General features: G+C 39.9%; 1 protein-coding gene across 4 annotated transcripts in view; it reads right to left on the minus strand.

Annotated features, from left to right (window-relative positions):
- The window catches only part of PALS1 (protein associated with LIN7 1, MAGUK p55 family member), a 103,043-nt gene extending 96,223 nt beyond the window's left edge, over positions 1-6,820 (minus strand). For 3 of the 4 annotated variants that reach the window (XM_060140834.1, XM_060140851.1, XM_060140841.1), the window contains exon 1: positions 6,681-6,820. The gene's annotated coding sequence lies outside the window, so the exon portion shown is untranslated. The remainder of the gene's footprint in view (positions 1-6,680) is intronic. The other variant, XM_060140824.1, reaches the window with a different exon arrangement.
- Positions 6,821-9,128: the final 2,308 nt, after the last annotated feature.

Consider the following 9,128-nt stretch of genomic DNA (forward strand, 5'->3'; position numbering starts at 1 on the left):
CCCATTTTTAACCTTTTAAATCATCTTCCGAGGTGGCCACATGTTAAAGATAAGGAAAGTGAGGGCTTGGCTGGGAATTAGAGCATGGAATAACCTCCCAACTCAGCTGACCCTAAGGGTCTTTCTGCTACATTACTATAATTATTTTCATTTCTCCTGCTAACTTTTTGCCCAAAACCAAAGTAGGCAAACTAAGCCCACAGGCCAAATCAAGGCATACCCTGATTTTAATAAACAAAGTTTTACTGGAACACAGTCACATTCGTTTGACCATCTTTGCACCGTAACAGCAGAGTTGAGGACCTGCAACAGAAATTATATGATCTGCAAAGCTTAAAATATTCACTATCTTGCCCTTTAAAGAAATCTGTCAACCCCTGCCTTAAAGGATCAATACTGCCAAGAACCTCAGAGGCCTCAAAACTTCGATGTTTAGGGTCTTTGAGACAACTAATAAGAAGGAACTTTAAAATTATGTGGGAGAAATTGCTTGAATTTTTATAGTGATTAAATCATATAATAAGCCCAAATTTATAAAAATGATAAAGTTAAACAGCTTGACTATAAAGTTACTGAAACCTTCTTCTTCTTTTTTTTTTTAGCCGCGCTGCACAGCATGCGGGATTTCAGTTCCCCGATCAGGGATCGAACCTGTGCCCCCGGCAGTGGAAGCACAGAGTCCTAACCGCTGGACCACCAGGGAACTCCCCATGAAACCTTATTCTTAATAATTAAACTGTCTTCTGTAGTCTGAACTGATGGAGGAAAAATTTCACAATTCAATATACTAAAGAATATTTAATAAGCATGCATCTTTTTACTATGTACCCACATTTTTCATGAAAGAATATCTTCAGTATAGCAAAACAGAGCCTGGCTTTTTCTTATAAGTACTTTATTTTATATTTCACTTCACACTTTTTAATACGTTCACTTAATTCATTATACTTGGACCAAGCCAAACATTTATGTGATCACTCAAGGGTCTATTATTGATCTTCCGGTGTTGAGGAAGGAGCCTGTTTTTTTCCTGTGGTTGTTTTCATTCCAAGTAAAAAAAATCTCCTAATTAAATCATTTTATCTTCATTCAAAATATACTTACTATCCAAATACATTTAAACAACTGGCCTAAATTAAGCCAGCATAAGGAATGCTTGATTACAGTGTCACAAATAATATTTCCTTTCTCCATTTAGTAATTTTAAAGAAGAGTCCTCCAGTGGTACAGTGTATAAACTCCAGTATAGACAGATCAAGAAAACTTAAGTCCTACCAACATGTAAAATTTACACAACTGTTAATGAATACCTTGATTTATCTGACTTTATAAACACTTTGGTTCACAAAATCTTATGTTCAGTTTCCTTGTTTATTTTTAAGAAAAATGTTAATGTCAAAGAAAAATAATCCAAAATGATTTAGTTTGTAACAACGCTGGAGTTATTCCCAGAAACATGCAAGGCTGCATCAACATTTAAAAATTAATCAGTGTAATTCACCATATTAACAGATTAAAGAAAAAAAATTCAAATGGTCACCTCAATAGATGCAGAAAAGCATCTGACAAAATTCAACATCCATTCATGATTAAAAAAAAAAAAAAACCGAAACCCTCAGCAACCTCAGAACAGAAGAAAACTTCCTTAACCTGATTTAGAGAATCTACAAAATGACCTATATCTAACATTATATTTTAAAGGTGAAAGACTGAATGCTTTAAGATTGTGAACAAGGCAAGGATGTTCCCTTTCAACACTCCTAATCAATATCTCACTGGAACTCCTAGACTGCAAAGTCAAGAAAAAGAAAAGACATACATATTAGAAAGAAACATTTCTCTATTCATAGATGACATGACTATCTCCAGAAACATTACTCTATTCATAGATGACATGACTATATCCTTAGACAAATGCCAAGAAATATACAGGAAAAAGCTCCTAAAAGTTCTAAATGAGTTTAGTAAAAACGCAGGATACAAAGTCAACATACAAAAATCAATTATACTAGCAATGATCAATTGGAAACCCAAGTTTTTAAAAATGATCATTTACAATAGGACTAAAAAACTGAAATGCTTAGGTATACATCTAATATTTGCAGGATCTACATGTTGAAAACTACAAAACATTCATGAAAGAAATCAGACTTAAACAAATGGAGAGAAATACCATGTTCATAGATTGGAAAACTGCCTTGTTAAGATGTCAATTATCAAGTTAATCTATAGATTTAATACAGTCTCAATCAAAATCCTAGCAGAATTTTTTTTGATATATCAACAAGCTGATTCTAAAATTTAAGCAAAAGAACTAAAAGAGCTAAAACAGTTTAGAAGGAAAAACAAGTTGGAGAACTCACATTACCTGATTTCAAGCCTTAATTTTAAAGCTGTATTAATCAAGACACTATGATATTGGCAAAAAAATAGATCAATGGAACACAGGAGTCTAGAAATAGACCCACACAAATGTAGTCAAATGGTTTTTGACCAAGAGACAAAGGCAATTCAATGGAGAAGAATAGTCTTTTCAACAAATGGTCATGGAACAACTGAATAAACGAAACTCAACCTAAACCTTTCTTTATACAAAAATTAACTCAGCACTTCCCTGGTGGCACAGTGGTTAAGAATCCGCCTGCCAATGCAGGGGACATGGGTTTGAGGCCTGGTCCAGGAAGATCCCACATGCCACGGAGCAACAAAGCCTGTGGGCCACAACTACTGAGCCTACGCTCTAGAGTCCAAGAGCCACAAATACTGAGTCCGCATGCCTAGAACCCGTGCTCCTCAACAAGAGAAGCCACCACAATGAGAAGCCCACACACCACAACCAAGAGTAGCCCCTGCTCGCCGCAACTAGGGAAAGCCTGCGCACAACAACGAAGACCCAACGCAGCCAAAAATAAAAAGAAGAAAATTCAATTTAAAAATGGGAAAAGATTTGGAATTTGGACACTTCACCAAAGAAGATATACAGATGGCAAATAAGCAAAGAAGAGATGATCATCATCATTATTCATGAGAAAAATGCAAATAAAAACCCCAATGAAATACTGCTATATACCTATTAGAGTGACTAAAATTAAAAAGGTTGATCATACCAAGTGTTGATGAGGATGTAAAGTAACTGGAACACTCATACACTGCCAGTGGGACTACAATTCAGCCTCTTTGGAAAACCAGTTTTACAGTGTATAGTTTCCTATGCTGCTTTAACAAATTACCACACATTTAGTGGCTTAAAACAACGTAAATTTATTATTCTCAGGTTCTGTAGGTTAAATATCTGACATAGGTCTCTCTGGGCTAAAATCAAGTTGCTGGCAGAGCTACAGTCTTTTCTGGGAGTTCTAAAGGTTAATCCATTTCCTGGCCTTTTCCTGCTTTTAGAGACCACCACATTCCTTAGCTTGTGCCCCAAATTCTCCAACCTCAAAACTAAGAACTCTGCATTTCTGTCCCTGCTTTCATTGTTACATCTTTCTGACTCTATCTTCTCTTTCCCCTTTAAGGACCTTCAGGATACACCAGCACAGCATCTGGATAATCCCAGGATAAACTCCCTATTTTAAAGTCAGTTGATTAATTCCATCTGCAACTTTCATTCACCTTTGCCATGTAACCTAACTTATTCACAGGTTCTAGGGATTAGAACATCTCTGTGGGCCATTATTCGGCCCACCACAGTTTTTTTTTTTAAATAAACATACACTTCCCAGAAATTTCACTTGAAGGTGCTTATCCAAGAGAAATGAAGGCTTATGTTCACATAAAAACCTGTTGGCAAAGATTTATAGCAGCTTTATTCATAGTCCAAACAAACAAACAAAAAACTCAAATGTCTTTCAACTGGTGGATGGATAAATAAATTGTGATACATCCATACAATGGAATACTACATTCAGCAATACAACAGAAGGAACTGCTGATACACCCAACAACATGGACGGCCACTCAGATGTATTACGCTAAATGAAAGAAGCCAGATTCAAAAGGCTAAATAAACACTGTATGATTCCATTACCTGATATTCTAGAAAAGACAAACTACAGGGAAAGACAACATCAGATGCCAGGGGTTAAGGGTGGGGGAAGAGCTGACTACAAAAGAGCAGCTCAAGGAAATTGCAGGTGCTGGAACTGTTGTGTATCTTGACTTTGGTAGTTGCACAGCTCTATGCATTTGTCAAGACAACTGTACAACAAAAAGAGTTAATTTCACTTCACGTAAATTAAAAATAAAGTTAAAACCTCTGTGAAAGAAGGAAAATAATTATATCATTTGTCACCCATCAGATTGGCACAAATTTAAAAATCTGACAATGCCAATCTGACAATTCCAAGTTTGGACAAGGATGACTCATATACTGTTGGCAGGTATGTAAATTGTTACAACTTTAGAGGATAATTTGGCTGCAGCTAGTAAAGTTGAAAATGCACATCAACCTATGGTCCAGCAATTCATTCTAGGGAAAACTTCACAAATGTGCTTAAGGGGATATGCACAGGGATGTTCATTAAACATTATTTGAAATATTGAAAAACTGAAAACAAACCTTCAGTCAGGGAATGAATTAATTGTGGTTAGTGGTTATTTAAAAAAGAAAAGGAAAGAAAATGCAAGATGGAAAAAAAAAATCAAAGAAGGGTAACTTATTGGTTTGTTTATTTAACAACAGTATATAGTCAAAAGAACACTGTACTTGGAATCTGAAGGCAAGCATATTAGCACTTAGCTCCAACTCTGCCACTAACTAGTCTGTCTATAAACCTCACCTTCCTTTTCCTGGAAAATGAAGAGGTTAGACTATACAAAGACTAAGATTATTTCCAACTCAACAAGAACACTGATACAAAAAAATGGACCAACTTTCTTGGCATGTCCGTGATGAGCTTTTTAATCATATAATAGTAATTTAGAAAGACCATACAAACTCCTAAACTCACCCTACTGACTTGGGTAACCTTCATATCCTTTTGCATTTTAACATTCTAAACAAGTTAATATTAATGAGTCCACCTTGTCAAGTTCAGATCAGTCTGGCCAAAAGTCATTGAAGTACATGGTAAGATTTACTTGATTTTGTTTTAACAAAGATAAAATGACAAATTGCTTTCCGTATTTTTTGCCTGTTTCACCTACAGAGTTCCTACATTATAATTTAATAGCTTTCACCTGCTACAATAGTATAGACAGCCTTTTAAAACTTATAGGGACTTCCTAGTGGCACAGCGGTTAAGAATCCGCCTGCCAATGCAGGGGACATGGGTTCCAGCCCTGGTCCGGGAAGATCCCACATGAGCAGAGAAACTAAGTAAGCCCGTGCGCCACAACTACTGAGCCTGCGCTCTAGAGCCCGCGTGCCACAACTACTGAGCCTGCAAGCCACAACCACTGAGCCCGCAAGCCACAACCACTGAAGCCTGCACGCCTAGAGACCGTGCTCCTCAACATGAGAAGCCACCGCAACGAGAAACCCGCACACCGCAACGAAGAGTAGCCCCCGCTCGCTGCAACTAAAGAAAGCCTGCTCTCGGCAACGAAGACCCAACGCAGCAATTAAAAAAAAAAAAATTGTAATATGCCAAGTCCACAGGAATCTAGTAAAAAATCAGTAGTTCATAATCCAAAAAGCTTATTTAACAATTTCATTATCCCAGTACTAATACTTCAAAGACACTAATAACCAACATGCCATTTGTTCCTATTGCAGAATTTATTACGTTATTAATTTCCGGTATAATCCAAAGGCATAATTAGAATACTATCATTAACATACACACTTAAAAAAACAGAAATATTAACTCCTTTCACCTTGTCATTAAAATCAAACTTTCAAAATTCTTGTGCTACAGGCTTTCCAAATCTAAATTCTCACAATCCTAAACGAGTATGGAGACAAAACACACACTATGTACTACAAGAAACCTTCTGGCTATCAGATTTTAATTTCAGCGCCAAATGCCAAGAAAAACCTTTCGACCGAAACCTAAATTCGAACACCTTACCGTATGTCAATCAACTAAACAGAGGTGAGTTATTATCATTAGGAAGTTACATAATTTGCACCAAAGATTGTTTAAAGCCTCTCATTAAAAGCAGCTTAAAACAATTTACAGGCTTCAAAGCTCACCTTGCAAACTTAGAGTAAATTATCAGAAACCATGAAGAAGATTAGGCTCTTCTTGAAATGGTTACGAGGAAGCAAGTTGTTTATTTGTTTAAAGAATGCAGCGAGCAGCCGAATACCAGCAGCTGAGTCGGGCAGAGAAACGCCAACTACATTCCGTCTTCTAAAGAAAAGTGTTCTTCGCCCCGCCGATCTCCCGGACCCTGCCTGGAGGGAGTCAGGAGAGTCGCGAACTCGGGAGCGCGGGCGCAGAGAGAAGGCGCCTCCCTGCACCTCGGGCCGGCCGGGCAGGAGCCCCCGCCGAGGTGAGTCGTTCACCAAGCCAGAGGGAGCGGGCACCGCCAGACAGCGTTCCTCCGAGGGACAAAGGTTGGGCTCACGCCCTCCGCTGCCGGCCCGGCGCCGGCTGCCTGCAGCAGCCCGGGGTCCCGCCCGGGCCCGGCGCGTGGGGGAGGGGGGGAGCCCGGCTGCCCCTCCCCCGGCCGCTCGCTGGGACCTGTTGATTAAGACCTCCACACCGAGCCGCTGCCGGTCCGCCTCTTACCTCCGCGCCACGGCGGCCGCCGCTTCTCCCGCCCTGGCCTCTCCCAAACACTGCAGAAACGACAGTTCCCCCGCGGCACTTAAAATACCGGATAAAGAATCCAGAAACTCGCGATTCCCCACCTCACAATCCTTAGTCCCGCCCCCGCCCCACCGCCAGTCGCCGCCGTCGCCGCAGCCGCCCCCGCCGCCCCCAGTGACTCCACCTCGAGACCGCGCACGCGCTCCCGGCGCTGTTAGGCAGAGAGCCTGGCGCGGTTCGCCCAATCCCGAGCCGGCGCGGAGAAAGGGCCCGCTCATTGGTCCGCTCCGCAGCTCCGGGGGCCGGATCGCACACGCACTCGTGCGCCTCAAGTGGAAAAAGCGAAGTTCTTCGCGCTCAGTCGCTGGGGAACAGCTTTCGGCTTGAGTCTGCGGGCCAGGTTGTGGGAGGACGTGAGGTTTCCTTAAGACGCAATGGGCGGGTTAACGCTCTTGCAGACCTTTCTTCTCTCCCTGAATGTCTGTCAGCTCCTGAAGAAAATCTGATTCCTCTTGAGGCGACTCCTCGTGTCCTGTGAAACACATCACACAATATAACATTTGTGTAAAAAAGAACCACGACATACCTGAACACCTGGATGTGTGTAGTGTCCCACAAAAGAATTCTCTGCTACCACGGAAGACGCCACAAAGCTAGTACGTAGGACCGAGTTCTGAAAACCAGACAGGAAGGTGCCAAGGGCCACAGCTGTTTCACAAAACTCAAGTCCCTGGCTCAACCCACATCCAACGCAAGGAAATCCAGATAAACAGTCTTCAGGATTCCCTAGAAACAGCCATATCCAAAAAAAAAAAAAAAAAAGGTTTGCGTGTGTGTGAAGAGAGACCTAGTTCATTTTCTAAGTTCTTAAATGCATAAAATAAGTAATAATTCAAGAAATTTCCTTTGGTTCCTCAATGAATTTTTTTCCCCTTTAGCTTGGGGTTTCTCAACCTCAGCGCTATTGGCATTTGGACCAAATAATTCTTTCTTTGGGGACTGTCCTGTGCAATTTAGGATGTGTAGCAGCACCCCTGCTCTCTTACCCACTAGATACCAACAGCACCACTACCCCCATTTGTGACCCTCAAAAATGCCTCTAAACGTTGCCAAAGATCTTCTGGGGGACAAACTCACTTCCATTTGAGAACCACTGATCTAGCTGTTCAAAGAAACGGCCTCCTTATAAAGTAGTCTCTCTACCCATCCCTTCCAACTGCCTGGCCTCAAGCAGTTTTGCAAAAGACCCCACCCAAATGAACCCTCCAGCTACCTAGCCTTGCTTCCCCAGCTGCTTGGACTCCTCTGTCACAGAGCCCCATCCTAATAAAATGCTGACAACTCTCTGAGATAGCAGCTACTGACATCAAAATATGTGGAAATTCCTTTGTGAAATGCTATACAAATGTTAATTATTATTTTTACTTTCTAAAGGTATTTTCATCTTAAAAAAGGGTAGAACCTATGGCAAATAAAAAGTTTATTCTCTGGTAAATAGAGCCATTCCCGGAATCCCAAAATCACTCAAATTACTGGTCTCGTGTGCAAAAAATGAAGGATAGCTGAAAGAATGGAAGGTATAGAAACTGGAGGCAAGGTGATTGGATTTGAGTTTCAGCTTTGAAATTAACTAGTTCTGTGATATGGGTGCGTGACAAGTTTCCTGGGCCTAAATTTTCTCATGTGTAAATTAACAAGTTAACTACTTTTTCTTTTTTCTAGTTTTAAGATTCTGGAAGCCTCTGCTTGTGTAATCTAACATGGATAGCATAGGGAGTTAAGAAAATATAATATTCATCCCAAAATAGAATGAGATGGGCAATCTGTGGTTTAAACCCTCCTGCACTTTACCCACTGAATCACCCTGGCAAATTTATAACTAAGTACTTTGGATGAATAATGAAAGTCAAACTGTAAAATCAAGTGAATGGTGCAGAGTAACCATGGTAAATATCCTTCCTCCTTCCTCATCTTGGCATCTGTTCAGTCTATCATCTGACAACAGCTTCTATTACATGTTGATGTAATAAAATGTTGTGCTGTTTATTTCATTAAAGGCTTGGGGGAAATATATTAATATTGCATTTCAGATATTTTCAGCAGGTCTGAAATCTCAGTTTTCAAGATTCATTAACGGTTATATGTGAAATTCTTAACTAAGGCTATTATATCCCTTTGGTCTTATCACCTCTGTGTACTAGTGAAATCTGAGTTTTCGTAACTGAATTAATAGCCTAATCACCTTATAATTGTATGAACCAGATGATCAGAAATAATGTAAATTAAAAGAAGAATACTCACTGATTCAGATATGAGAAGTTATGAAACAACAAATTAGTAGGTACATTAATTATTAAACAAATATCTAAAATTTTTATCAATGCAAAAAGAAAACCAGAAAGCAAACCAACAAACCATGAACTTTTC

This window comes from Lagenorhynchus albirostris, chromosome 1, assembly GCF_949774975.1.
Source record: "Lagenorhynchus albirostris chromosome 1, mLagAlb1.1, whole genome shotgun sequence".
NCBI lineage: Eukaryota > Metazoa > Chordata > Mammalia > Artiodactyla > Delphinidae > Lagenorhynchus > Lagenorhynchus albirostris.